Source organism: Rhinatrema bivittatum, chromosome 2, assembly GCF_901001135.1.
Source record: "Rhinatrema bivittatum chromosome 2, aRhiBiv1.1, whole genome shotgun sequence".
Lineage (NCBI taxonomy): Eukaryota > Metazoa > Chordata > Amphibia > Gymnophiona > Rhinatrematidae > Rhinatrema > Rhinatrema bivittatum.
Window position 1 is genome coordinate 75,331,159 of NC_042616.1, and position 24,385 is coordinate 75,355,543.

The window sequence follows — 24,385 nt, forward strand, 5'->3', positions numbered from 1 at the left end:
AACAATCCTCAGTCTCTTCTGCCCCACCATGTCATTTTTCCAAAAGGCTGCCAGTAGGCCCTGCGACAGGTGCCATTTTATTGTATGAACATAGAGGTATGGAGGTTCCTCCTTACAACAAAATGGTGCCAGACTAAGGGCAGCTGGTGCCTTTTTGGAAAATCGACCTAGAGGGGACGGAGAGACTGAAGATTTCTTCTGCCCATTTTGGACTTTGTGGACCCCAATAAAGGGTAAGACACATCCACAGGGGGTGGAGGGGGTGTGCACACTCCTAGAGGGACTTAAGCTTTTTAATTTTCTTTTGGATTTTTTTTGGTAGGAGGGTGGAGGGGTAGTGAGGGGCCTGATTCTAGCATGATGGGGACTTAGTTAAAAATGAAATAAAATTAATAAACACAATTATATTTTCTGTTATTTTGGACTGTTCTTGGCTGAATATTGATTTCTGGATGCCTCTTCTGCTTTTTGACTTTTCATTTCCTTAAACATCAGAAAAGAGTCAGAAAATGTTGATTGATACATATCTACTTTTTAATCAATTCTGCATACCTAATTACTCAAGTATTATGTAAGATAATATTTTGAAATTTGTTTTTGTTATTGCTACTGTATTTTTTTTATCATAACTTTGATAGAATGCTGAGTGTGATACAATCAGGAACCTTCATTTTCAGTTAATATTTTATTAAAAATTTCCTGGGAATTGATTGATGTTTATTACAGTTGGCCCCCTCGTCTCTGGTTTAGGAGCCAGGAGGGGAGGAGCACACAAGGATCCTGGGGCTAAATCCCAACGTCTCTCCCACTCCAAACAGTCCAAGGACCCCAGGACAGGGTTCTTCTCAAATAGGGGAAACAATAAATCCTCCAAGGACCAAGATGGCTGGGGTGTCCATCAGCAATGATGTCCTGGGGGGGCAACTGTGGATTTATCTCTTAGGCCTGGATTCATCATTCTCACAGAATGATGAATCCTGCAAAAACAGGGGGTGGGGGGGCGAAGGGGGGGTGGGCCTGCGAAAGCCTGCAGCCTTCTCACCACGGCGGTGCAATTTCGGCAGCCATGGTGTGCCAGCTGCCGGCTTTCGCACCAAAGAGCGCCACCATGAAAGGTGGTGCTATTGGGTACTACTGCCGACGATAATGTTAGTAACATTATCGCCGGCAGCAAAGCCACTGCCGACTCCACCCCTCCCTGCCATGACTCCGCCCCTCCCCACCCCGACTCCACCCCAATCTAATTTGCATGTTATTGCACGCGAAAAGGGCCTTTTCACATATGATAGAGGCTTATCACACGCGATACGGCCTTATTGCGTGTGATAATCCTTTGGAAAATAACCCCCCTTAGGGATGAGACTGCCAATATAAGACTGTAGGCTCAATGTGAGTGTTCCAAAAGTAAATTTATACTGTCGGAGTTCTTAAATAGAAAAAATGGTTCTGTTCACATCAGTTCTTAGCACTTTATCTGTGCAAGTATCTCTCAGTATTGAACAGGGAAACTCCCACCCTCCATGGTTTGGCTAAGCAAGGTTTCCATTTGAGCAGGGTATCCTTAGTTGGAATGGAAAAGTCCTTCCAAAAATACTGATGGTAAAAAGGATTATAATCTTTGCAGTCTCCCCCCTAGTGTCTCTATCCCAGGGTAAAGACACAAGATGGGTGTCCTCGGTGTAGAAATTTAGGACTTACTCACAGTTCTCCACTGTTGCGGTCTCCACCGCTTCCCCTCTTTTTGCTGAACTCAGGGCTCACCTCCGATGCCGGGAACGCCACTTCCGCGGCTCTGCTGGGCCTTTGGGGCGTCTGCCATTACTGGGTCATCTCGCTGCTGCCACGCGCGCGCGCGAGGACGCGCATTATGGATGTACGGTCACCGGAAGTCTGGCCCCGCCTGGGCTAACTACGCCACGCCCCAAGCCTGATTTAACCGGCGTTCATCTGCCTTCTCATTGCCTTGCAACGAGGGTCGCTACTGTTAGTAGTTCTTAGTTGCGCTTCTGCTGTTCTGCTTCCCGGTTGACCTCAGCTTGTTCCTGACTCCGCTTCTGCCTGCCGCCTGCCATTGACCTCAGCTTGTTCCTGACTCCGCTTCTGCCTGCCGCCTGCCATTGACCTCAGCTTGTTCCTGACTCCGCTTCAGCCTGCCGTCTGCCTTGACCTCAGCTTGTTCCTGACTCCGCTTCTGCCTGCCGCCTGCCAATGACCTCAGCTTGTTCCTGACTCCGCTTCAGCCTGCCGTCTGCCTTGACCTCAGCTTGTTCCTGACTCCGCTTCTGCCTGCCGCCTGCCAATGACCTCAGCTTGTTCCTGACTCCGCTTCAGCCTGCCGCCTGCCATTGACCTCAGCTTGTTCCTGACTCCGCTTCTGCCTGCCGCCTGCCATTGACCTCAGCTTGTTCCTGACTCCGCTTCAGCCTGCCGCCTGCCTTGACCTCAGCTTGTTCCTGACTCCGTTCCTGCCTGCCGCCTGCCACTGACCTCAGCGTGTTCCCGACTCTGCCTCTGCCTGCAGCCCGCCATTGACTTCAGCTTGTGCCCGACTCCGCTCCTGCTTGCCGCCAGCCTCCGATCCTTGCCTGCACCTGAGACTGCATCTACTGGCTGTCAGCCTGACTCGGGTTTGTCTCCCTTTTACTCTCTGCCCGGTCTGGCTCTTTGCACGCTACAGACCCCGGTCCTGCCTTCAGCAGGTCACAGCCTACGTTACGCTACAGACTCTGTTCCTGTTATCTGTCTGCTCCGCTCCACGGCATACTACAGATCCTGGGCCTGCTCTCTACTGCTTGTTCAGTAGGCTACAGACTCTATCCACTGCCCCGCTCTCGCCGGGCCTTCCTGTTCCCTGCTGCTGGACTCTGTGGATTAGAGATGTGAATCGTTTTCCATATCGTCTTAACGATAGAAATCGTGTGGCAGGGCAAGAAAATCGTGTTAGGCACGATTTTTTAGTTAAAAAATCCTTAAAAATCGTTTTTTCCGATTAGTGCGCACTAACTCGAGTTAGTGCGCACTAACTGAAAATGATACAATTTGACACTTTTCAGGTCAGTTAAGGTCAGTTTAGGAATGAATATGTATTCCTATTGGCTGCCCTCTTATTTATTCATGTTACCAAGCTTCCCACTGACAGTATATGGGGGATGGGAAATGGAAACAGTTGGTAGCTTGACAAAACAAGTAATGTGATCAGTCAATGTGACTAGAACTTGTGCCCTAACCCTGATACCAGGGGTATTGTGATCTTCCTGCACACAGTGCCCTATCCCTATTAATACCAGGAGTGTTGTGATCTTCCTGCACACAGTGCCCTATCCCTATTAATACCAGGAGTGTTGTGATCTTCCTGCACACAGTGCCCTAACCCTGGCACCAGGGGTGTTGTGATCTTCCTGCACACAGTGCCCTATCCCTATTAATACCAGGAGTGTTGTGATCTTCCTGCACACAGTGCCCTAACCCTGGCACCAGGGGTGTTGTGATCTTCCTGCACACAGTGCCCTATCCCTATTAATACCAGGAGTGTTGTGATCTTCCTGCACACAGTGCCCTAAACCTGGCACCAGGGGTGTTGTGATCTTCCTGCACACAGTGCCCTATCCCTATTAATACCAGGAGTGTTGTGATCTTCCTGCACACAGTGCCCTAACCCTGGCACCAGGGTTGTTGTGATCTTCCTGCACACAGTGCCCTATCCCTATTAATACCAGGAGTGTTGTGATCTTCCTGCACACAGTGCCCTAACCCTGGCACCAGGGGTGTTGTGATCTTCCTGCACACAGTGCCCTCTCCCTATTAATACCAGGAGTGTTGTGATCTTCCTGCACACAGTGCCCTAACCCTGGCACCAGGGGTGTTGTGATCTTCCTGCACACAGTGCCCTATCCCTATTAATACCAGGAGTGTTGTGATCTTCCTGCACACAGTGCCCTATCCCTATTAATACCAGGAGTGTTGTGATCTTCCTGCACACAGTGCCCTATCCCTAATACCAGGGGTGTTGTGATCTTCCTGCACACAGTGCCCTATTCCTGATACCGGGGGTGTTGGGATCTTCTTGCACACATCCCGGTATCAGGGATAGGGCACTGCATGCAGGAAGATCACAACACTCCTGGTATCAGGAATAGGGCACTGTGTGCAGGAAGATCACAACACCCCTGGTATTAGGGATAGGGCACTGTGTGCAGGAAGATCACAACACTCCTGGTATTAATAGGGATAGGGCACTGCATGCAGGAAGATCACAACACCCCTGGTATCAGGGATAGGGCACTGTGTGCAGGAAGATCACAATACCCCGGAGGAGTGAGGGTCAGGCAGCTCCCCCCTGTCTGTGAAGCCAGCCTCTCACTAGTAATGCAGGGAGGGAGCTGTCTCAGACTTCACCATCCCCCCCCCCCCCCCCCTCACCCACACACCATTCACTAGCTGGGACATGGGGGAAGTCAGGAGTGAGGGTCAGGCAGCTCCCCCCTGTCTGTGAAGCCCGCCTCTCACTAGTAATGCAGGGAGGGGGCTGTCTCAGACTTCCCCCTCCCCCCCCCCCCCCCTCACCCACACACCATTCACTAGCTGGGACATGGGGGAAGTCAGGAGTGAGGGTCAGGCAGCTCCCCCCTGTCTGTGAAGCCAGCCTCTCACTAGTAATGCAGGGAGGGAGCTGTCTCAGACTTCACCATCCTCCCCCCCCCCTCACCCACACACCATTCACTAGCTGGGACATGGGGGAAGTCAGGAGTGAGGGTCAGGCAGCTCCCCCCTGTCTGTGAAGCCAGCCTCTCACTAGTAATGCAGGGAGGGAGCTGTCTCAGACTTCACCATCCTCCCCCCCCCCCCCTCACCCACACACCATTCACTAGCTGGGACATGGGGGAAGTCAGGAGTGAGGGTCAGGCAGCTCCCCCCTGTCTGTGAAGCCAGCCTCTCACTAGTAATGCAGGGAGGGAGCTGTCTCAGACTTCACCATCCTCCCCCCCCCCTCACCCACACACCATTCACTAGCTGGGACATGGGGGAAGTCAGGAGTGAGGGTCAGGCAGCTCCCCCCTGTCTGTGAAGCCAGCCTCTCACTAGTAATGCAGGGAGGGAGCTGTCTCAGACTGGTATCAGGGATAGGGCACTGAGTGCAGGAAGATCACAACACCCCTGGTATCAGGAATAGGGCACAGGTTCTAGTCATATTGACTGATCACATTACTTTTTTTGTCAACTACCAACAGTTTTCATTTCCCATCCCCCCAACCATCACCTCAGTTGGAACCTTGGTAACATCAATAGATAAGAGGGCAGCCAGCCAATAGGAATACATATTCATTCCTAACTGACCTTTACTGACCTGGATAGTGTCAATAATTTGTATCATTTTCTGTTAGTGTTCCTGAGTTTCCATTTCCATTTCCCATCCCCCCAATCATCACCTCAGTGGGAACCTGGTTAACATCAATAGATAAGAGGGCAGCCAGCCAATAGGAACACATATTCATTCCTAACTGACCTTTACTGACCTGAAAAGTGTCAATTTGTATCATTTTCAGTTAGTGCGCACTAACTCGAGTTAGTGCGCACTAACTCCCGTTAGTGCGCACTAACACGATTTAACGATTTTTAATGATAAATCGTTAGAATTTCTATTGTATCGTGTTCTATAACGATTTAAGATGATATTAAAATTATCGGACGATAATTTTAATCGTTAAAAAATGATTCACATCCCTACTGTGGATTACTCTTGCCCAGGCCTTCTCTATAGAGACTGTTACTGTGCTCCTTAGTCCCAAGGTTCCAGGACCCTACGGGCTCCTCCTGGGAGGTTCCTGGTTCCCGGGTGAAGACCTGTGCCTTTGGCTCTTAAGTCCCAAGGTTCTAGGACCCTACGGGCTCCTCCTGGGGGGTTCCTGGTTCCCGGGTGAAGACCTGTGCCTGTGGTTCCGCCTCCCGAGTACTCTAACCAGGGTAGTTCAGTTCAAGGGTTCACACCTGGACTGCAGCTTCCCGGACTGCAACATCCTCTTCAGTGGTCACCATGGCATTTTTCTTAGGAAAGTCGAGTAGCAGGGAACACAGCATCTCTCCACAGATGTCCCCTCTTCAGGCAGGAAGGGTGACCACAAACTTTCTTCTGGGAACTCAGGAAAAATCTTCACCAAAATGTAGAATTCTGGAAACCTCCTGCAGTGGGGTCACATCTGATCCAGCCCCCTCTGTGAGGACCGAAGGGCAATAGATTCTTCCCTGTCCCCTGATTTAACCTAAATGGAGGAGTCTCTGAAATCCTCCAGCCAGCAATACCAGGGTTCTCACAAGAAGGAGTCCTCAAATCAGGCAGAAAACATGAAAAATTTCTAACCAAAAATCGGAATTAGCACCCTTCCCTCTTGGGTATTGGCCCAGGTTTTGAAACTCAACACCCAAGCAGGGGAACAACTCAAGAAAATTGACTCCTACTCTCTAACTCCTAACCAAAATGCCACACTGTGAAATGCTGCATAATACTTTTATATACAGTAGGGGGCTGGTCATTCCAACAACCACTGGAGGAGCTGTTCCTACATGGAGCACCCCTCCCTCGGTTACCTAATTCTGTATCCTAGCTCAAAGGTTTTAAGAACTAGGGCCATTGTTGGTAATGAATTCCAAAGGGTCATTACATAATAAAACAAAAATGGGAGAAATCAGTGGAAAAAAATGACTAGTCATTTTTTCAGATAAATATCATTTTTGTTGTTGTTGTAATAAACACTATTAAATTCCTAGGAAACATAAAATAAAAACTGAAAATGAAGGACCCTAGGTACAATACAGCTATTATGTAACTTTCTCATCTAAACATTTTTCAAATTCATTGGAATTTAAAAATTAACTTGTCTGACCATCTTAAAAGGCTTATAAACTTAATTTAAAATCTATTTAAAAAGCATTGTGAAGTTTAAATAACAACCATGCTTTGCATCTAATTTTGAACCTGTGAGAACAAATTCAGTGAAACACAAAATCAATAAATCAATGCAAAACTTAATTATGCATTTTTAATCTATAATATGAAAGTTGAATGGGATTAAATAATTGATTTGGAATGAGTCTCAGTTAAAGCATTGCAGATGAAAAATACATTTTTAATTGTCAACTTAAATTGGCTACAGGCTGAAGTTGTACTAAGTGCTAAGCTCGATAAAAGGAGGTTATTTCTAGATTTGTAGGTATATTCTTCATTTGCAGTCTTCTCATCCCAACTAGGATCAGCTCCACTATGGTATGAATTTTCAAAGAGTTACAAGTGTAAAAGTGATCATATATGCACATAAGTAACATCTACTTGCATACATGTTATTTTATAAACAAGTATATGCTCGTATTTTAGAATTCACATGCAAAAAGGGGCATTCAGGGGAGGGGCGAATATTTGTATGCATAAATTGCTATTTTCAAAGACACAAGAGTAGATACCCCAGCTTCAATGGTAACTTTCAAACGGGCATACAGGCGCACATATACATGTGTATAGGGGTGCATGGCCAGATACGAAGCAATTTTATATCCTGTGCGCACATACGAGTGCACGTTATAAAATAGTCTTGGCACATGTATGCATGCTCCTAATTTTAAGTTTGTTCACACACAGCAGCATAAGCTGGCTTTGGGTTGCGCAAGTGAGGGAATTTTATAACAAACACGCCTCCAGCCCATGACCAATTTCACCAGTTCATCCACCATTTTGCCCAGTCTAGAGGTAGGTCCTCCAAGCCCCTCTGGTTCTTTAGTCTACATTCTTCCCAGTTAACCCAGATCCCCTCAAACACTTAACAGATACCTGGAAATTCTTTTATAAAGACTTACACCTCCTCCTTAGCAAATGTAACTTTGCTCAGAAATATACCTGGATGTGTGGCCAGACGCACAGCTACTTGCATAAATATCTTTCCCCCCAACCTGGAATACCCATGCCCTGCTCACATTCCTCCCTTTTTTTCCCCCAGATGTGAGATATTCACTCATTGATACTTGTTGCACATGTGGGCTGCTTGTAGAATTGGATGGACATTTATTTATTTAACATTTTTTTCTATACCGAACTTCATGACAAGCTTCATATCAGGCCGGTTTACATCGAACTTAGGGGTTAACTGAACAAAACCATATAACAGGAAGGCCGAGGCGCAGATACAAATAACAGGGCGCAAGAACTTGGGGGCTAGAGTAGCCGGGAAATAAAGGACAGAAAAACTGGAGCATGAGAACTTATGAATATATAGTGGCTGGGTCTCATGCACACTTGCTAGATGCACGCTGATCTCCCAATTCAGTGGTGCCCAGCTTTTAAAATTCACCTTTTCCTGAATAATTGTTTACCTGCTAATTATCTTGCATAAGTAACATTATTGTGTACAATTAGTCAAGTGAGAGGTCTAGGTGAACTATGGGGATTTCATTGTTGAAGAACCAGGAGGGTCTTCATGATCTGGAGAAGGACTGGACAAACTGGTGAAGTAATTGGTATAATTTCAATTATGCTTGCATGTTTTTAAAATATATCGAGTTACACAAGTAAGCCCTACTCAATTTTCATGCATATATTTTTAAAATAGTGAGAAAAGTATGCACTTTCAATGCATTGAATCTATATATGCGTAAACACTTATACACACTTATGTTGTGGGCTAAAGATATCTGTATTTTATAATATGCGCATATTTGAAATGCACAGATTATAAAATGCTATTGTAAATCTGCACATGGAAATATTCACGTGCATATGCCACCTAGCACTTGTTTGAAAGTTATCCTTTTTGTGCTAAAATTAGAGCTAAATATTATTAGAGTAAAGAAAAATATCAGCCCGATTTTAAAAGGCCCATGTGCGTAAAAAAACAGGGGGTTACATGTGTGGCCAGGCCTGCGCGCGCCGCGCGCATTTTACATAGGGTCCAGCAACATGCGTAACCCCCGTTACGTGCCGAACTGCCAGGACCAAAGAAAGGGTCGGACCAGGGGGCATGGTGTGGGCGGGGAGGGGCAGGGTGGGGGATGGCCTGGGACAGTGCCTTTAGCCACTGTCCCGGAGAAGCGTGTGCTGGCAGCCAGCTAGCGCGAGGAGTCTACTGCTGCTCCGAAGGAGCAGTAAGGTACAAAATTTAAAAAATTCTAATAGGTAGGGCGTAGGGGGTTCGGGGAGGAGAGGGGAAAAGATAGGAAGGTTAGATAAGGGTATAGGGAACTGGGGAAACCCTACTCGCGTCGCTGTGCATTTCTTTTTAAAATCCCCTCCCTGTGCGAGCAAATCACAGGCCACCTGCAGACATTAAAATCTGGTGTGCTGTGCATGTGCGCACGGATATAGTATTTTATAACATGCGTGCGATACACATGTTATAAAATCAGTGCATCCATGTGCATGCACCGGGAACCACATGCATATGGATGCGCTTGCACAGGTCTTAAAATTGACTCCTAAATGAGTACCATTGGCACAAGATTTCTTAGAGTTTAATGATCAATAAACCATCTTTATCTGCATATCAATGGTACCACAAACTAAGGATCAAACAGGTGGATCTTTCTGCATCCATCACAATTAATGGAGGATGTCAGGTCAAAGGAGGATTCTTAGTCATAGATTTTGATGCTGAAATGTCAGCTGCCAGTCTCCAAGAAGATTCTTTGACATATAAGTCTTCCAAGCAGAATTATCTAAATAAGAATAATAAATAGATTAAGCATTCCATCCTTTTAATTACGTTTATGTGTGTACTAATTCTAAATCTAGTAGACTTCTGAACCATGTGATCTATAAAGGGTAATGAGTAGCAGTAAAACTAAAAAGGTACTCCTTTCTGTGAAGATAACTCTTCAGAGGGAAGGTAATTTTTTAACAGCCCAATAGGGCTTCTGTAGGAATTGTCATTGGGGATGTGCATTTATTTTGTGTAAACAAACCAAAATGAAAATGGATTGGTTCAGTTCTGAATGCCCATTCATTTAACAAGAATGCACATTCCTAGAGCTTGCTTTGTCTGCTGGCTTGATGATCATCTTTTTGTTGTTTTGTAGGCTTTTTATTATAGTGCATTTGTGTGAAGATTATAGTGCATTTGTGTGTATGGACATTTTTTTTTCTGTTTGCTCAAAAGCAGTGATTTCACTTTGTGTCTGAAGCTCTCTGTGCAATTGTCTAATTTATTCTTTATTTTTCCATTTGGTGCACTGAAATAATTATTCATAAAAAAAATGTAAGCCAGTGTGTAATCAGAGCTGACTAAATCACCTGAAGTTTGCCCATGAAATGCTACCTTTACAACATTTCTGAATTAAATTTTGATTTGTTTTCTACAAGATCACTTCTCTGATTGATTTTAGCAAAGGTAGACAGAGTCTGGATGTTTTATTTTCTTCTGGAGAAATTCTGTAAGGCTCCCAAAAACTAGGGGCATGCATTTAGGGATGTGAACAGAAAGTTCTTTCATTTTGATTTCTTTAAGTTTTTTTGCCATGGTGTCTTCTTCTTTGGATTTCACAAGTTCTATCATTTATTTTGTTATGAAGTTTATTCTAAACTCTAATATTGAGTATTTCCAGGGGATGGTAACTTTCCAGGGGATGGTAACTTTCAGAAGGGCGTACAGGTGCACATTGATGTGTGTGCATCGGATGTGGCAATTTTATAACATACGAGCATATAATCATGTGAGATTTAAACTGAAAACTTATGTTAACATTATGGCCAGAATTTAGAAGGAAAATTTGAAACCCTATATTTAAGTTTTCTTGAACTGAATTTTGATATAGGTTAGGGTTAGTGGTTTTCTGTGATAATTTACAAAAAAAAATTTTCTTTAATTTCCTATGCAAATAAATTATTCTTTCAGTATAATGGCTATTTCAGTGTCCTATAGCGTAAAAGAATCTAAAAGTACTGGAGCAGATTTTTAAAGGAGTGCGCGCGGGGTACATTTGTGCGCGCTACCAGGTAGGGGGGGCGGGATTTAGGTAGGGCTGAGGGGGTGGGTTAGATAGGGGAAGGAAGAGGAAGGTGGGGGAGCGGAGGGAATGGGGAAAGCCATCAGGGTTCCACTAGGACTCGGCACGTTCAAGGTGCACAAGTGTGCACCCCCTTTGCATACGCCGACCCCGGATTTTATAACATGAGCGCGGCCCGGAGCGCAACCCGGAGCACACAAATCTACGCCCGCGCGTTGGTTTGAATATCTGGCCCAATGTGAAGAAAAACACCATGGATAAGGCTGAAAGTGAGAGTTTACCCCCCATAAAAAGAATCCCCCCAGATTTAGAGTCAAGCATAGGATGGAATTTGTGTGCCCTTGTGGCAAACCCCCACTAAGTGTTACAATCAAATTGTCTGTAAAATGATGCCAGATGAATATAGATCATATTGCAGTGTATTAAAATGTATAACATTTGTTTTGTAACTGTTTCACTAAAATGCTGGAATATATATCTAAAGAGCAGATCAATGATTCTTGATTGACTAAAAAAAACATTTTAGAGAACTGGAATCTGGCATATTGACATTTGCTTTCAATTTTTTCATGAAAGATTTGATATATTGTACCCAATATCTAAATTATTCAGTAAACCATTATACAGAGGTCATCACACTTTCATTCTTTTTTTTTCCCCCATACATTTGATTTGATTCACTGCTCCTTCTTGTCTCTGATCATATAGGACTAGAAATGTACCTTGTTTTTTTCTATGCAGTTTCTACAATGAAAAGGGTTGCACAAATGTGCACACACTTAATTAAGAATTAAAATCCATCATTATCATCTTGTGCAGAGTAAGAAGTGTGGCCAAAAAAAAAGAGGTGCACATCGAAGCTCTAAAATCATCCAGTGGTAAAGGGAAAGGCCCTCTCGGTCAACAGGAATAATGATAATATGTTTACGTTACTTTAAAACCGATTTGTTATATCAATGCTCACAGCAGCTTCAAAATGGTACAGCAAAAAAAAAAAATAAAGGTTCTGGTGGAAATGCAGGTACTTATGTAGCTGTGTTTCTCAGGCAAGTTACACAAGGGACCTAGGATGCTGGATGTTTGGGCAACAGCTGTGTGGCTTGATATGTGAAGGGATGGATAACGGATGTGAACTAAATAGGGGATCTTGTGTGCTCGTTTAAGCATCATCATCATAATCATCAGCATTTATTTATTGCATGCCTTTCCAGCAGGGGATTACGGAGTTATCATATCTGGTATAACACACTGTAGTAGATCATACAGACCGGCACTATAAGAGCTATAATAGAATGGCGCATTTATTTATTTGTTTCTGCGTTTATATATTTTACATTAACAACGTTGGCTCCTTGAGGATGGTGCTATACCAGAGTTTGGTTACTTAGTGTAGCAGAGGGATAGAGTACAGCATGTTTGGTTTAAGTATAGAACATGGGAAATTGGAACTAAGCCACATAGAACAATATTGAAAAAGAATCACAGGTTTTTCTTTGATATGACGGAGGTTCGAACCAAGTCTCATTAGGACGAGGAGGCAGTTATTATGCAAGAGTGTGTAGATACACAGGGGTTTAAGGTTTCTACTCGTGAGTTTAACACAGTTCAATTTATTGGTCTATGTCATATGAGCCAGTTGAAAGTCAGAGTTTGCAGATTGGACGGGGGAGGGGGGGTGAGGTGGTTGAGGGGTTTCTACCCATGGTGTTAGCAGGGTGCATGTCACCGAATGGCACTAAATGCTCCTTTAACAGGCTGGCTTTCACCAGCTTTCTAAAAAAGAGCAAGTCTGCTGCAAATCTAATGTTGATAGCAGAGAGTTCTACAGAGTTGGCACCACTCTTGCAAAGGTTCTTTTTCTTGTGATGATGAGGCGCATTATTCTGGCAGCTGGCACTATTAGGTGGGCTTGTGCCAGGGAGTGGGTAAGAGTATATGGGGTTAGAGATCTGTTCAGATAGGTCAGGGCAAGGCGTTTGAGTATCTTGAAGGCAAGAGTTAGCACTTTGAATTTATTATGGTAGAGTGTTGGGAGCCAGTGTGTGGTTTTTAGGATAGATGTTACTTGGTTGAATTTGTTTGCAATCATTATTAGGCAGGCTGAGGTACTTTGCATCATTTGTAGGCAGCTATTGAGGTTTTTGGAAATTCCATGAGGCTTGAACAGCGGTTACAAAGGAGTGTCATTCAGGAGAGGGCGCAAGAAGGAAATAGGCTGCTTTGGTTACCTCTGTATCTGAGGATTGATGGTTATTTTAGGAGTCGAGGATGAAGCCCAGGCTCTGAGCTTGAAAGCTAAGGGTTAGTGGTGTTCCACCAAGAGTCACTTTTGGGTTAGACTAGCTGGGTTCTTGGTGAAGAAGAAAATAGGCTGCATTAGTCACCACTTGGATCTGAGACATGATGGGTTGGTAGATGGTCAAGTACAAAGAAGGAAGACAACAAACATATTCCTGCATAAGAAGTAATAGCTTAAAAGTGGTTACTCTATGGCTGGCAGTTGTGATATAATGTAATGATTTAATTAAGTTAGTGCATGCATACATGATCTGACAGATGATGCTGTATATACCATGCAACTCATACATAACAGAGCTGCCAAAGTCATTATAGGAACGTCTAAAGAAACACATAACACCAGTGCTAAAAGGTCTATACTGGCAACCAGTTATTTCTAGAGCAAGGTTGAAAGCTCTGACTTTAGTCTTTACGGAAAAAAAGTGGTCAAGGCCCTAATTTATCGGCAGACCTACTTAGAAGCTTATATTAAAAAATGAACTGAGATGTTAAAAGAGAAAATCAGCGATGTGAAGACTTGCCCCCCCCCCCCCCCACGTCATGACGACCAGCCAGCGGCGACCCGATTAACGGCACAATTACACCAGGCGTCGCGTGCCGGGTGTGCTCCCCTTCATGCTAACCTTTGTGCTCCTTCTAATATAATTATGTTTATGTTAATAATTTAACTTTTATTAATGTTATTTAGCTTTTTGCTTTGTTTAAAATTATTTCATTATTGATGTTTAAATGTATTAGACTAAGGAATTTTACTTCCTGCTCATTCTGTTTCATTGTAAACCGGTTTGATATGCATTTTATGCAGGAAAATCGGTATAAAAAAACTTAAAATAAATAAATAAATAAATATTCTCACGAGTGTAAAATTCTCAGTTAATAAAAATTTGATGTACTGTCAATTAAACATGCAAACTTGGTATGAACGGGTAACTGAGTTTTTCATGTCCTATGGCTATTCTGTGCAATATATTGTCTGTGGTGATACATGGAGTGAAAGATTAGAAGCAGTTCCATGGGATGCTACATCTTATTACCATTGTACGCAGCACTGTACAATGGTGATAAGTATTCAGGTACAATAAGCCTCTGCTGCAAAATATTTACAATCCAGGAAGATAATTTTCAAGTCACTTCAAGCAATGGCAAATACATGTGTATGTGGCCAAGTGTAGTTTTACCAAAGTATTTTATAATATGTGCATATCACATCAGCTCATATTATAAAATGCATGTATGTTTACCAATGTGCAAATACATGCAATGCATTGAAACCACATATATCAATTCATTGAATGCATGTATTTTACCTACTTATTTTAAAAATGTATGCACCTTACATTTTACATGTGAATATAAAGTAGGACTTATTCGCAAAAGTTGGTATTTATACGCATAAATCGTTGATTTTAATACATATGCTTGTGAGTGAAATTACCAGTTTAACTAATTAATCCACCAGTTTGCCAGGTCCTTCTCCAGCTCATCAAAACCCTTCTTGTTCTTCAGCTTGAACACTCCTCCTCCCCTCCTCCACTCTCCCCCTCCCCCCGCTGCCCAGTTCACCCAGACCATCCACCCAGTCAGTACCACACAATAAACGCGTTTAATATCACTTATGCCAGATAAATAGCAGGAGTAAAAATATGCAAGTAAGTTGGCAAATGTATGCACAAGTCTTTTAAAATAGCAGCTTACATGCATAAACTGTTGGCTCCTGCCAAGAACACCACTAGACTGCCCCTTTTTTATGCACATATATATGTGAGCAAAAGTGAAAATACGCACACATTTTGGACTTTTATAAAATAATGAATATATGAGTTGAGGCTACTTATCTGCATTATATGCAACATTTTTACATACATACATTTTTAAAAATTCACCTTTAAGTGGGTATGTGAGACAATGGGAGATAAAATGACTTGGCCGAGGTCTCAAGCAGCGTCAGTGGGAGAAAAGGAATTAGATCTCTAGCTTCCTTGGTTTTCAATCCATTGCTCTAACCACAAGGCCACTAGATCTTTTCTGCTGCATTTATTATGGTTATGCATTTATTAAGCTACTACTTCTTATTTACTTATTTACTAAGTAAATGAAGTTCTTAATACATCTGCCTCTTTCTTCTCTACAATATTTGAAACGTATCCAGCTTCGACCCGGCAGTCTTATTTTCTTAATATTTCAATGATGCTCATTTTCAAGAAGAGAACAAGAAATAGAAGAAAGGTCTATGTTTTTGTAAATGTTTTTGCTTTGAGCAGAGCTTGGCTTTGAAAAAGCAGGGATTGAAGGAGGCTAATTTTGCATAAGACTCCAAACATTCGGGCTTTTTTTGTCTTAGCTGTGAAGTCACAATAATGATTTTATTTTAGTGAATGGCTTACTGATTTAAAAATAAATCAATAATGATAGCTTGATTTTGTATAGGAGCCTAATATCCAGGCATGACCTCAAAGTGTTGGAAATGTAGTTATATACCTAGCCCTATCAGTGATACTGGCGCATGCCCTAGCAGCTAATTTCTGTAAAACAAGTTGAAAAGTGCATGCCAGAGGCATTGCCCTGAGGTGTGCTTCCCTGAGCCATCTGTCCAAGCCCAACTCAGGTGATCATATTGAAGAAACTGTACAATACTCCCCACTCTCCAAACAGCTAACAGTGATGGGGAGTAAAAAAAAAAAACAAAAAAATCCCACTTCCATCTGGACCCCCAGCATGACCCAAAGGGCCCCTTTCACCTCTTTCCTTCCTCTCTGCTTTGACGCTACTACTGGGCTCCAGGAAGCACATAAACCAAGAAAGCATTGCAGATTGAACAGTGAACCCTGGTCCATTCCTGGACCACTGCCCTCACACCAATGCCACCACTATCCACTTTGCTAGCAAGGCTGCTGCCAGTGGAGCCCATGTCCAGGCTGAGCTGTGCCACACCTCCGGCTTCTCCTTCGTTTGACATGCGCATGCGCAAGGGTGCACGTCTACACATGTGTGGACATCAGAAATGCAGGATAGACAGACCGACATGCCCACAATTTTCAGGTTTAGTGCATGAAAGTTTGCATTGGTGAAGCAGTTTTCAAAATTTATGCTAAGTTGCTAAAGAGCTGAAAAATCATCCAGATTGGCTTATTGTCAATTTAGTTGTAGCAAAAGTCTGCTTCAGTGAAGCAAGTATGGTGTGCCTGGTTTAGAGGTTTGTTTGTTTTTTTCTATAATGGCCCCTCTGTTATTGAAAAACATGCCAGAAAAGAGTCAGTCTAGTTGTCTGACAATCTGAAAGAAAGTAAAATCTTTTCTATGTCCCTACCAACTGATTTAAAGTTATTGCATCTTGCTTCAGCAAGACAAGGTCTTTGATAGGGATGTGGACACTATTTTTTTTTTTTCATCTTCATCTAATTTATTTATTTTTGAAGATATTATGTTCGATTTTCAGTTTGGGTTGTTTTTTTTTTTTTCAGGAAATAGTGTGCACTATTAGCAAATAATGCACCTTATTTGAATATAGTGCACCCTATTTTCTGAAAATGAAAAATTGACATTATTTTTTCAGTTTTAAAAACGTTTTGGTTCATTTGAAATGAAATAAAAATGGACTCATTCGTCATACTTTACACTTTCATTTCTAATGAATGTACATCCCTAGTCTTTGACTTAATGTCATTTGAAAGTGAAAAAAAAAGAAAGTGCAATAGTCTAAGGCTGGTTTTGCAAACCTTTAATAGTTTTGTATACGATATGGAAGTATGATTGAGGTGGTGGTGTTGGGTGGGGGAGGGGTGAATTTTAACATTTACTGAATAGACTTAGCGGCAATAAAGGTCTAACCAGATATATTTATTGAACACTGTTTTTATGCTGTGTTTTATGACTGTCTCATCCATTGTACACTGTTTTGCTTTAAATTTGTAAAGTTTAAATTTAATTATATTAAAAATGTCCATATTATTTAAATGAGCTGGCACCAAGAAAAAAAAAATCATGTTGCTGGCTTGTTTCAGTGAAAATCTTCACCATTCAGTATATCAGCCCTTATGATGGCATTCCCAAAATGGTTTCCATCATTTTCATCTCGATTTTAAACACATTGCAGAACTTGATTTCCTTTAAGTTTAAATGACATGATGCTATTTTTACATAAATTGTGTGTGTGTGTGTGTGTGTGTGTGTGTGTGTGTGTGTGTTTGAGCTCTGCTCATTGAAGCTGCCTCTACTGATAAACATTAATTAATCAAAGCCCTGGGATTCCTATAGGGCATATTGATACACTCAGTGTAATTCAAGCAGATAACCCAGCTCTCTTTCATAAACAGGGTAACATTTTCTCAGCTGATCATCTTGCACGTAATGAATAACTATGTTCAGAAGATACCCTGCTATATGAATTCCACTGTATTCAAGATTGTCTTGTTTCAGATTATAAAGTAAATATAATACCTTTTCTTTTTAATTGATTTCAGTCATTTCACTCTTTGTTTTATCTAGCCAACACATTTTTCTCAAGCACCGAACTGAATGCTTCATCTATCCTGGTCATCTTCGTTTAAGAGCAGCAGAAGCATCCCTTCTTCACCTGGTTTGCTGCTGTTGTGGTTATTAGTGTGTTTGTTTACTTTCCCCATCCAACCATTAACCACTCTTCCCAATATTTGCCTCCTAGCCTCTTTCCCCTCCTCTCCCCCCCCTTTTCCTGGAGTCTCCTTCACCCTCAATTAGCCTAAGTGACAGTAACTTATCCATATGCTGCCGCCTACTCTGCAGTTTCTCTCTGTTATGGCAATTCTAGCATTCTCTTAACTGACAGGCCTGCACTCGCTTCTCAGATAGCAAACTGGTACCACTCCATTTTGGATGCTGAATTCATTTCTCACTGTTATTAGGACACTTGCCTCTCCCTCCCATCTCTCCTAGCCCCGGCAGTCCTCTTCCTCTGCTCCCTGTCTCTCACAATCTCTGAAGCCCTCTCATTCCCCTGCGGTCCCCTGCTGCCATCTCATTCACAGGGGTGAGTGTGTGTGTGTGTGGGGGGGGGGGGGGGGAGGTAAATTAGGGATCTGCAGGGGGAAGGGGGGAGAGTGGAAGGGCTGCAGGGAGTGGAGATAGCAGGAGGAGAGTGAGAGGACCGCAAGAGACGGGAGGGGGAAAAGAAAAGAGTTTCCATCCCCTGCATTCCTCTCACTCTTTCTCTGTAGCCCTGGCGCTCTCTCTCTCTCTCTCTCCACCCCTGTGAGGACTTTGCTGGGGGGGGGGGAGGAGGTGAGTAAGAAGGCTTCCAGTTGTGGGGGGACCCTATTCACTCTCACCCCCCTGGGATGACCCTTTTACTCTTCTTTCTTCTCTTCTGCCCACTGCAGCCCATTCACTTTCATCTCGTTCATTCACTTGTTATAAGTTCCCCTCCAGCAGCCTCTCTGAGGAAGGGTGGCGATGGGGAGGGGGAAGTGCTTGCAGGGGCTAAGGGCAATCATCCATCCTGCAACTGCTGGAACTGGCTTTGTCTATAATGCTGAAAGGTAAAAATATGCTGTCTCAAGACTTTTCTAACATGGAGAATTTTGGGAAGACAATCTCAATAATAAGAAAAGCCATTTCTGACCAAACTATAATTCTCTTGGGGGTAGCATTCAATAGCTTTCCAAAAGCACAGAGTAGATAAAACCTGCCATTCTTGATCTATAAATGAACAAATACACTGAGGGGCATCTCATTTTATGTAAACAGATCAGTAGCTAGACATGTTCTTTAATTGCTCTGAGAACAATCTTCAGTGGACAATGCAGGCACATGGTTTGTCCTCTGATGAATTAAGTGATGTAATGATGGGAGAAATCACACTTCTGTGAGACCCAATATTTTTTTTTTAGTTTCCATTTCCACCTTTGTAGAGGTCATGCAACTCCACTTGTTTCCATTTTAAAATGCATCTGCTCCTATAATAACATAACTGCAGCCTCTAATCTTTGAATTTCACTATTAACTTTCCCACGTTGCCTATGCATTGCTTCTCTATACCTAATACAGTTATTAAGTGCACTGCTGCTTTTGTCTGTACCCAATAAAGACTTCTTTCTTATTTCAGCTCCAATATTTTCTAAACAAACTGATATTTTGGAGAGAAAGCATATACAATCATTTACATTTTTTTTCCATCTCACACTCTATCGGTTCATTTTCTAACTAATAGTCATGGCCCAGGATGAAAGGACTTTAAAGAAATGTCCTTTCTTAAAACTATTGCAGCTTGATAGCCTTTAATACTGGACAGTCAGGTGCTACCCATTAAGAACTAGAACATTAGAGTACATGCACTGTACTAGAAGCACTAGAAGAAAGAAGAAGCTAATTAGGGGTGATTGACGACTGCTGGGTCCTGGAATTTTAAGCTGCCCTATACTAGCTTTCTTGAAATTCCATTTTTAGAAAAAAACATTTTAATACTGGACAGTACCAATTTGCCCAATAGTAGCTGACAGAAAGTTGTGAAACCAGTGCAAAGAAGTAGCTCAGCATGATGCACCTTTTTAATCCCAGTGGGTAGTAGTCTTCTGTCACTACATCCATGTATTCCCGTGATGGTCCTTTGTGGTCCGTTATACCAAAAAATATGATTTTTTGATGGCAGAGGAATAAAATTCATGTTTTGTTTATATTTGCTTCAAATTCCTTTATTCTACCCTCTTTCTATGTGATCTTGGGCATGTGATAATATTGCCTTTCTCCAAATTATAGGAATGATAATAACAAAACTAATACCTATTGTCAACTTCTTTTTTTATATGTACTTAGGGGACCAGAAATACTCGCCTAACCATCAACTTCAGTAACGTTTGCATATAAGTACTATGAATGATGCCAAGAAGCAATGTGATTATAAGGATCATTGGGATCCTTGTCATATAAGAACATAAGAACATGCCATACTGGGTCAGACCAAGGGGCCATCAAGCCCAGCATCCTGTTTCCAATAGTGGCCAATCCAGGCTACAAGTACCTGGCAAGTACCCAAAAACTAAGTCTATTCCATGTTACCGTTCTTAGTAATAGCAGTGGCTATTTTCTAAGTCAACTTAATTAATAGCAGGCAATGGACTTCTCCTCCAAGAGCAGGTAACGGACTTATCCTTAAAGAGCAGGTTTAAAACCAGGTTATTATATTTATTGTAACATCCTAACTTCAGTTGGCAGTGGAAAAGACACTTGTTTGCTTGCCAGTGATCAGCTCTAAAGTAAAATTTTATCACTTCCCTGTGGTTGTGGTTCAGGGATGTATTTGAAACTAAAAGTTTCTGGCATATGGAAATATGCCATAGAGAAATGGCAACTGGGGTAGAGGTTGGAGACACCCAAGACTTTGGAATTCCTTGCGAAGAGTCTCCCACTTGAAAGGGAAAAAAAAATTAGGATTCTGCATGTGCTAAAATGTATTGAGATGAACAAAAGAACTGCTTGCAGGTAAGCATTCAAAAATAAAGCAATGTCAGATATCATGGGAACAAGCGACCACTGGATGATGGCAGCGATAGAAAACTGGTCTGTGATCTAGCTGAAAGCAATGTGAGGCACGTAATAATGCCAAAGGACAGATTTTAAGTCACTACAAAGCTTGAATCAAAGTGGTATAGCGTACCTAAAAAAAACAACAAACGAAAATGCTGCATGCTATAGGAAAGATGCCACCATTACTGCAAGATTCAAAATGGAAGCCAGCAAAAGGTAAGGGGCAGGATGGAGAAAATATAAACTATTGGATCCCTAAATAAACCTGAGCATTCATCAGGTGTTATGTGCATATTAACTCATCAAAGCAACAGTACACTATCATCAAAGCAGCTTTCCGCATATTTTGATAGGGTTAAAAGGTAAGAATCCTGAAGAATGTGTTTTTCTGCTTTGGAAAGACTTTTAGAGAACCCTTTTTTCATTAATTCTGCGTGGATGAGGAAAGGTTATTGTCTTACTTTCTGTCTTTCATAATTTATATTATGTTTGAGTTTCTATCTGGAATTCTGTCTCACTAATCTCTAAAGAAAATGTGGCAATTAACCTTAAGGGGGAAGGGAAATCTTACTTTCTGAGACTTAAGTGCAAGAAAACCAAATAAACTCTTCCAAATATTGTTAAAAAAAAAAAAAAAAGCAGGTAACAACCTCCATTCTTTAGAAAAACAGGGGCTGAAGCATGCATAATCAGAAAAAAAAAACCCCGTAACATAAACAATCCTGGTGTTTTTTTCAGGAAGGTTAAGAATAACCATGGGCTAAGACTTAGGGGACACTCCATCAAACTAAGAGGTAGCAGTTTAAAACAAACTGGAGAAAATATTTGTTTTCACTCAATGCATAGTCAGGCTGTGGAATCTGTTGCCAGGAGATGTGCACAGGACATAAGCTATTGCTGGATTTAAAAGAGGTTTGGGGTATGGTAAGTTCCTGGAGGAAAAAAGTCATAAACCATGATTAGTCATTAAGGCTTCTGGAAGCCACTGCTTATTCTTGGGAGTGAGCAGCATGAAATGGGTCTATCTTTTGGGATATGCTGGCTACCTGTGACCCAGCTTGGCCACTGTCAAAGATTGGATGCTAGACTCAAGGGACCTGTGATCTGACCCAGCATGGCTCATCTAATCTTATGAGCTTAAGGTTTTCACAAAGTTTGTAAAAGGATACAGGTAATCGTGTAATTGGACTAATTTCCTTCCACCACAAACATGTGAATGCTGAATATATGTTGAAATAATTTTAATCAGCAAAGACTGAGGGCAACAGAGTGCAACAGTAGTTAACAAGTTTTTTGTTTTTTTTTCAACATTAGTCTTAGAGAATTTTGTCTGGCATCACCATGATCGCAGAGGCTTTTTTTTTAAATATGTGTTCTTTGCCCAAGTCATGAAGACGCAATGGCATTACTGCAGATATTCAAGTCTGCCATTCTCAAGCCAGGTACCCCCTTGCCCTACAGTAAGCCGTGTTTCTTGCAAATGTTTCTATACTTAACGGTAAGCTCGGTGCTAACATTTTCTTTCTTTTTTTTTTTTTCCTAGTGCAATTTTTGGGATGACAGCAATATGCTGATTTGTCTTGCAGTTCAGCAGCTGCAATGTGTGGAGGGCTGTCACAGTAAATTTTATTTGTACTCGCTTCCAGACAGGTTGAGGCATAAATATAAACCAACTATTTAGACACTGACAATGAAACGTATCCATAGAAAAGAAGGGTAAAAAGCAGCAGCCCCCCTCCCTCCCTCCCTCCATCACTATGCTCAGTCAGTGCGGAAAACATTGTGCATGCTGCTTAGATGTGTCAAAGTGGAGAACTTGCGGCAGGTGGCTGCAGATTTGGAACTACTGAACCGGGGGAACCCTGAAACCATAGCATCAAACCATTAGCCATTTGGTTTTAGTTCCCAGCCCTATTGCGTTGTGCTATATGCGCTTCCCATCCCAAAATGTTAACTCGGCTAAAGAATTGCAGTGGGATCCATGTCCCCTGTCTATAGCACAGTGCTCATCTTCTTTTGGAGGGGGGAAAAAAGAAACGAACCATAATGCAGCAGCAGCATCTGAACCTTGCAATTGTTGCTGAATACAGCAGAATATGTGACTTGCATATAAAAAGTCGGGGGTGGGGGCAAATCATGACCCGGATACTTCTACAGTAAAAAATCACTACAAGGCAGAATTTGGCACTTTTCAGAATTCTGTGCCTGTTCCCTTGCAGATGTACCCGGTGCACCGCAAAGATAAGTTCTCTGCTGCGAGCTCATTCAGCAGAGAATTGCTTTTCAGCAGGCTAAACAGAAGGCGTCGTGAGCAGGAAGGGAGTACATCGGAATCTAGCAAGATTTATACTATCGCACCATGACTTACCATTGCAGTTACAATCTGTCATAGCGTAGCATCCACGCTGCGATATTTACCCCTCAGGCTCCCCAGTGCAAGCCAGTCCTATACATTCAAATTCTATTCAAGCCCATGCATCGAAAATTCACAAGCTGACAGAGGCAGATGACCACGGCAGCCCCCTAAAAACATTCAATCTTCTTTTCCTTACAATTAAAGAGAAAGGAGAGAAAAAAAAAAAAAGGATCCCGCCTAAACTCCCCTTCTCGCAAACAATATTCCCTACACACTGTTTAGTCAATGCAGAGAAGATGAGAGAATGAAGGAATCTCCCTGCATCACTGAACAGAAACTGCACATGGATCCCCTTTCCCTTCCCTGAAACTTCAGTTAGAAACACAAAATGTTTGTGGGTGGAAAAAAAAAATATGCAATATCCGCCTCAGAGTCGATCATCGGTCTCGAGTCTGTGTTACATGAATTCAAGGATTTGCTTTGCTTTCAGAAAACCGTCGGTCCCCCCTCTTCCCCTTTCTCAGCAGACAATGAACGGCAAATCAAGCTAGTCCAGCTAAAGAGAGTCAAACACCCCCATTCTGCTGGGGCAGAGGCAGCTGGACCAACTGCATTCTCTCATCTCGCCTCATGCACATAAATAAAGACAGGAAAAGCCAATGGGAGCAAGGGTAGGGTGGGCTTATTCTAATCAGCCCTTTAAATCAAACCAGGCTTCCTTGCTTCCACAACAGAAGTGAGAAAAAAAATGCTTTGGCTTGAAATTGAGTGACCATAGATTAGCAGCACTGTTTGAAGGATTGCAAGCATTGTCCATACTGAAATTGCAAGCAAAAGGAGAGACTGGTTTCTATAGCAAAACACATTTTGGGAGTTCTAGTGATTTACTAGCAGTGCACAGGCAATTCAGTTTTGTGTCTGCCAAAGGCGATTTTGTGATAAAACAGACTTGGTTTTTTTTTTTTTGTTTTGTTTTTATAGCGTAGTGATTTTACATGACAACACGTTTTTAAACCACTTCGATGGAAAAAGGGTATGCAACCATCATTGTTCTAATCTGAGCTATGGCTTCAGATGTTTCAGTGGAGTGATTCATAAAGGAATCCATGTTGTTATAGTAATGATAAGAGATCTCTTAGTAATTTCTGGTACTAGTACTTCAGTTTATTGTTAACTGTGCTTCCAGTAAAGGGAAATATGATGCTTAGCTCTAAAACTAGGTATAACAACCTACACAACAATACTAATTAAAAA

The 24,385-nt window shown here is 42.3% G+C and overlaps 1 protein-coding gene across 1 annotated transcript in view; it reads right to left on the reverse strand.

The window, feature by feature from the left end:
• ADCYAP1R1 (ADCYAP receptor type I) overlaps positions 1-23,640 on the reverse strand; it is a 596,453-nt gene extending 572,813 nt beyond the window's left edge. The window contains exon 1 of the mRNA XM_029588349.1: positions 23,144-23,640. The gene's annotated coding sequence lies outside the window, so the exon portion shown is untranslated. The remainder of the gene's footprint in view (positions 1-23,143) is intronic.
• Positions 23,641-24,385: the final 745 nt, after the last annotated feature.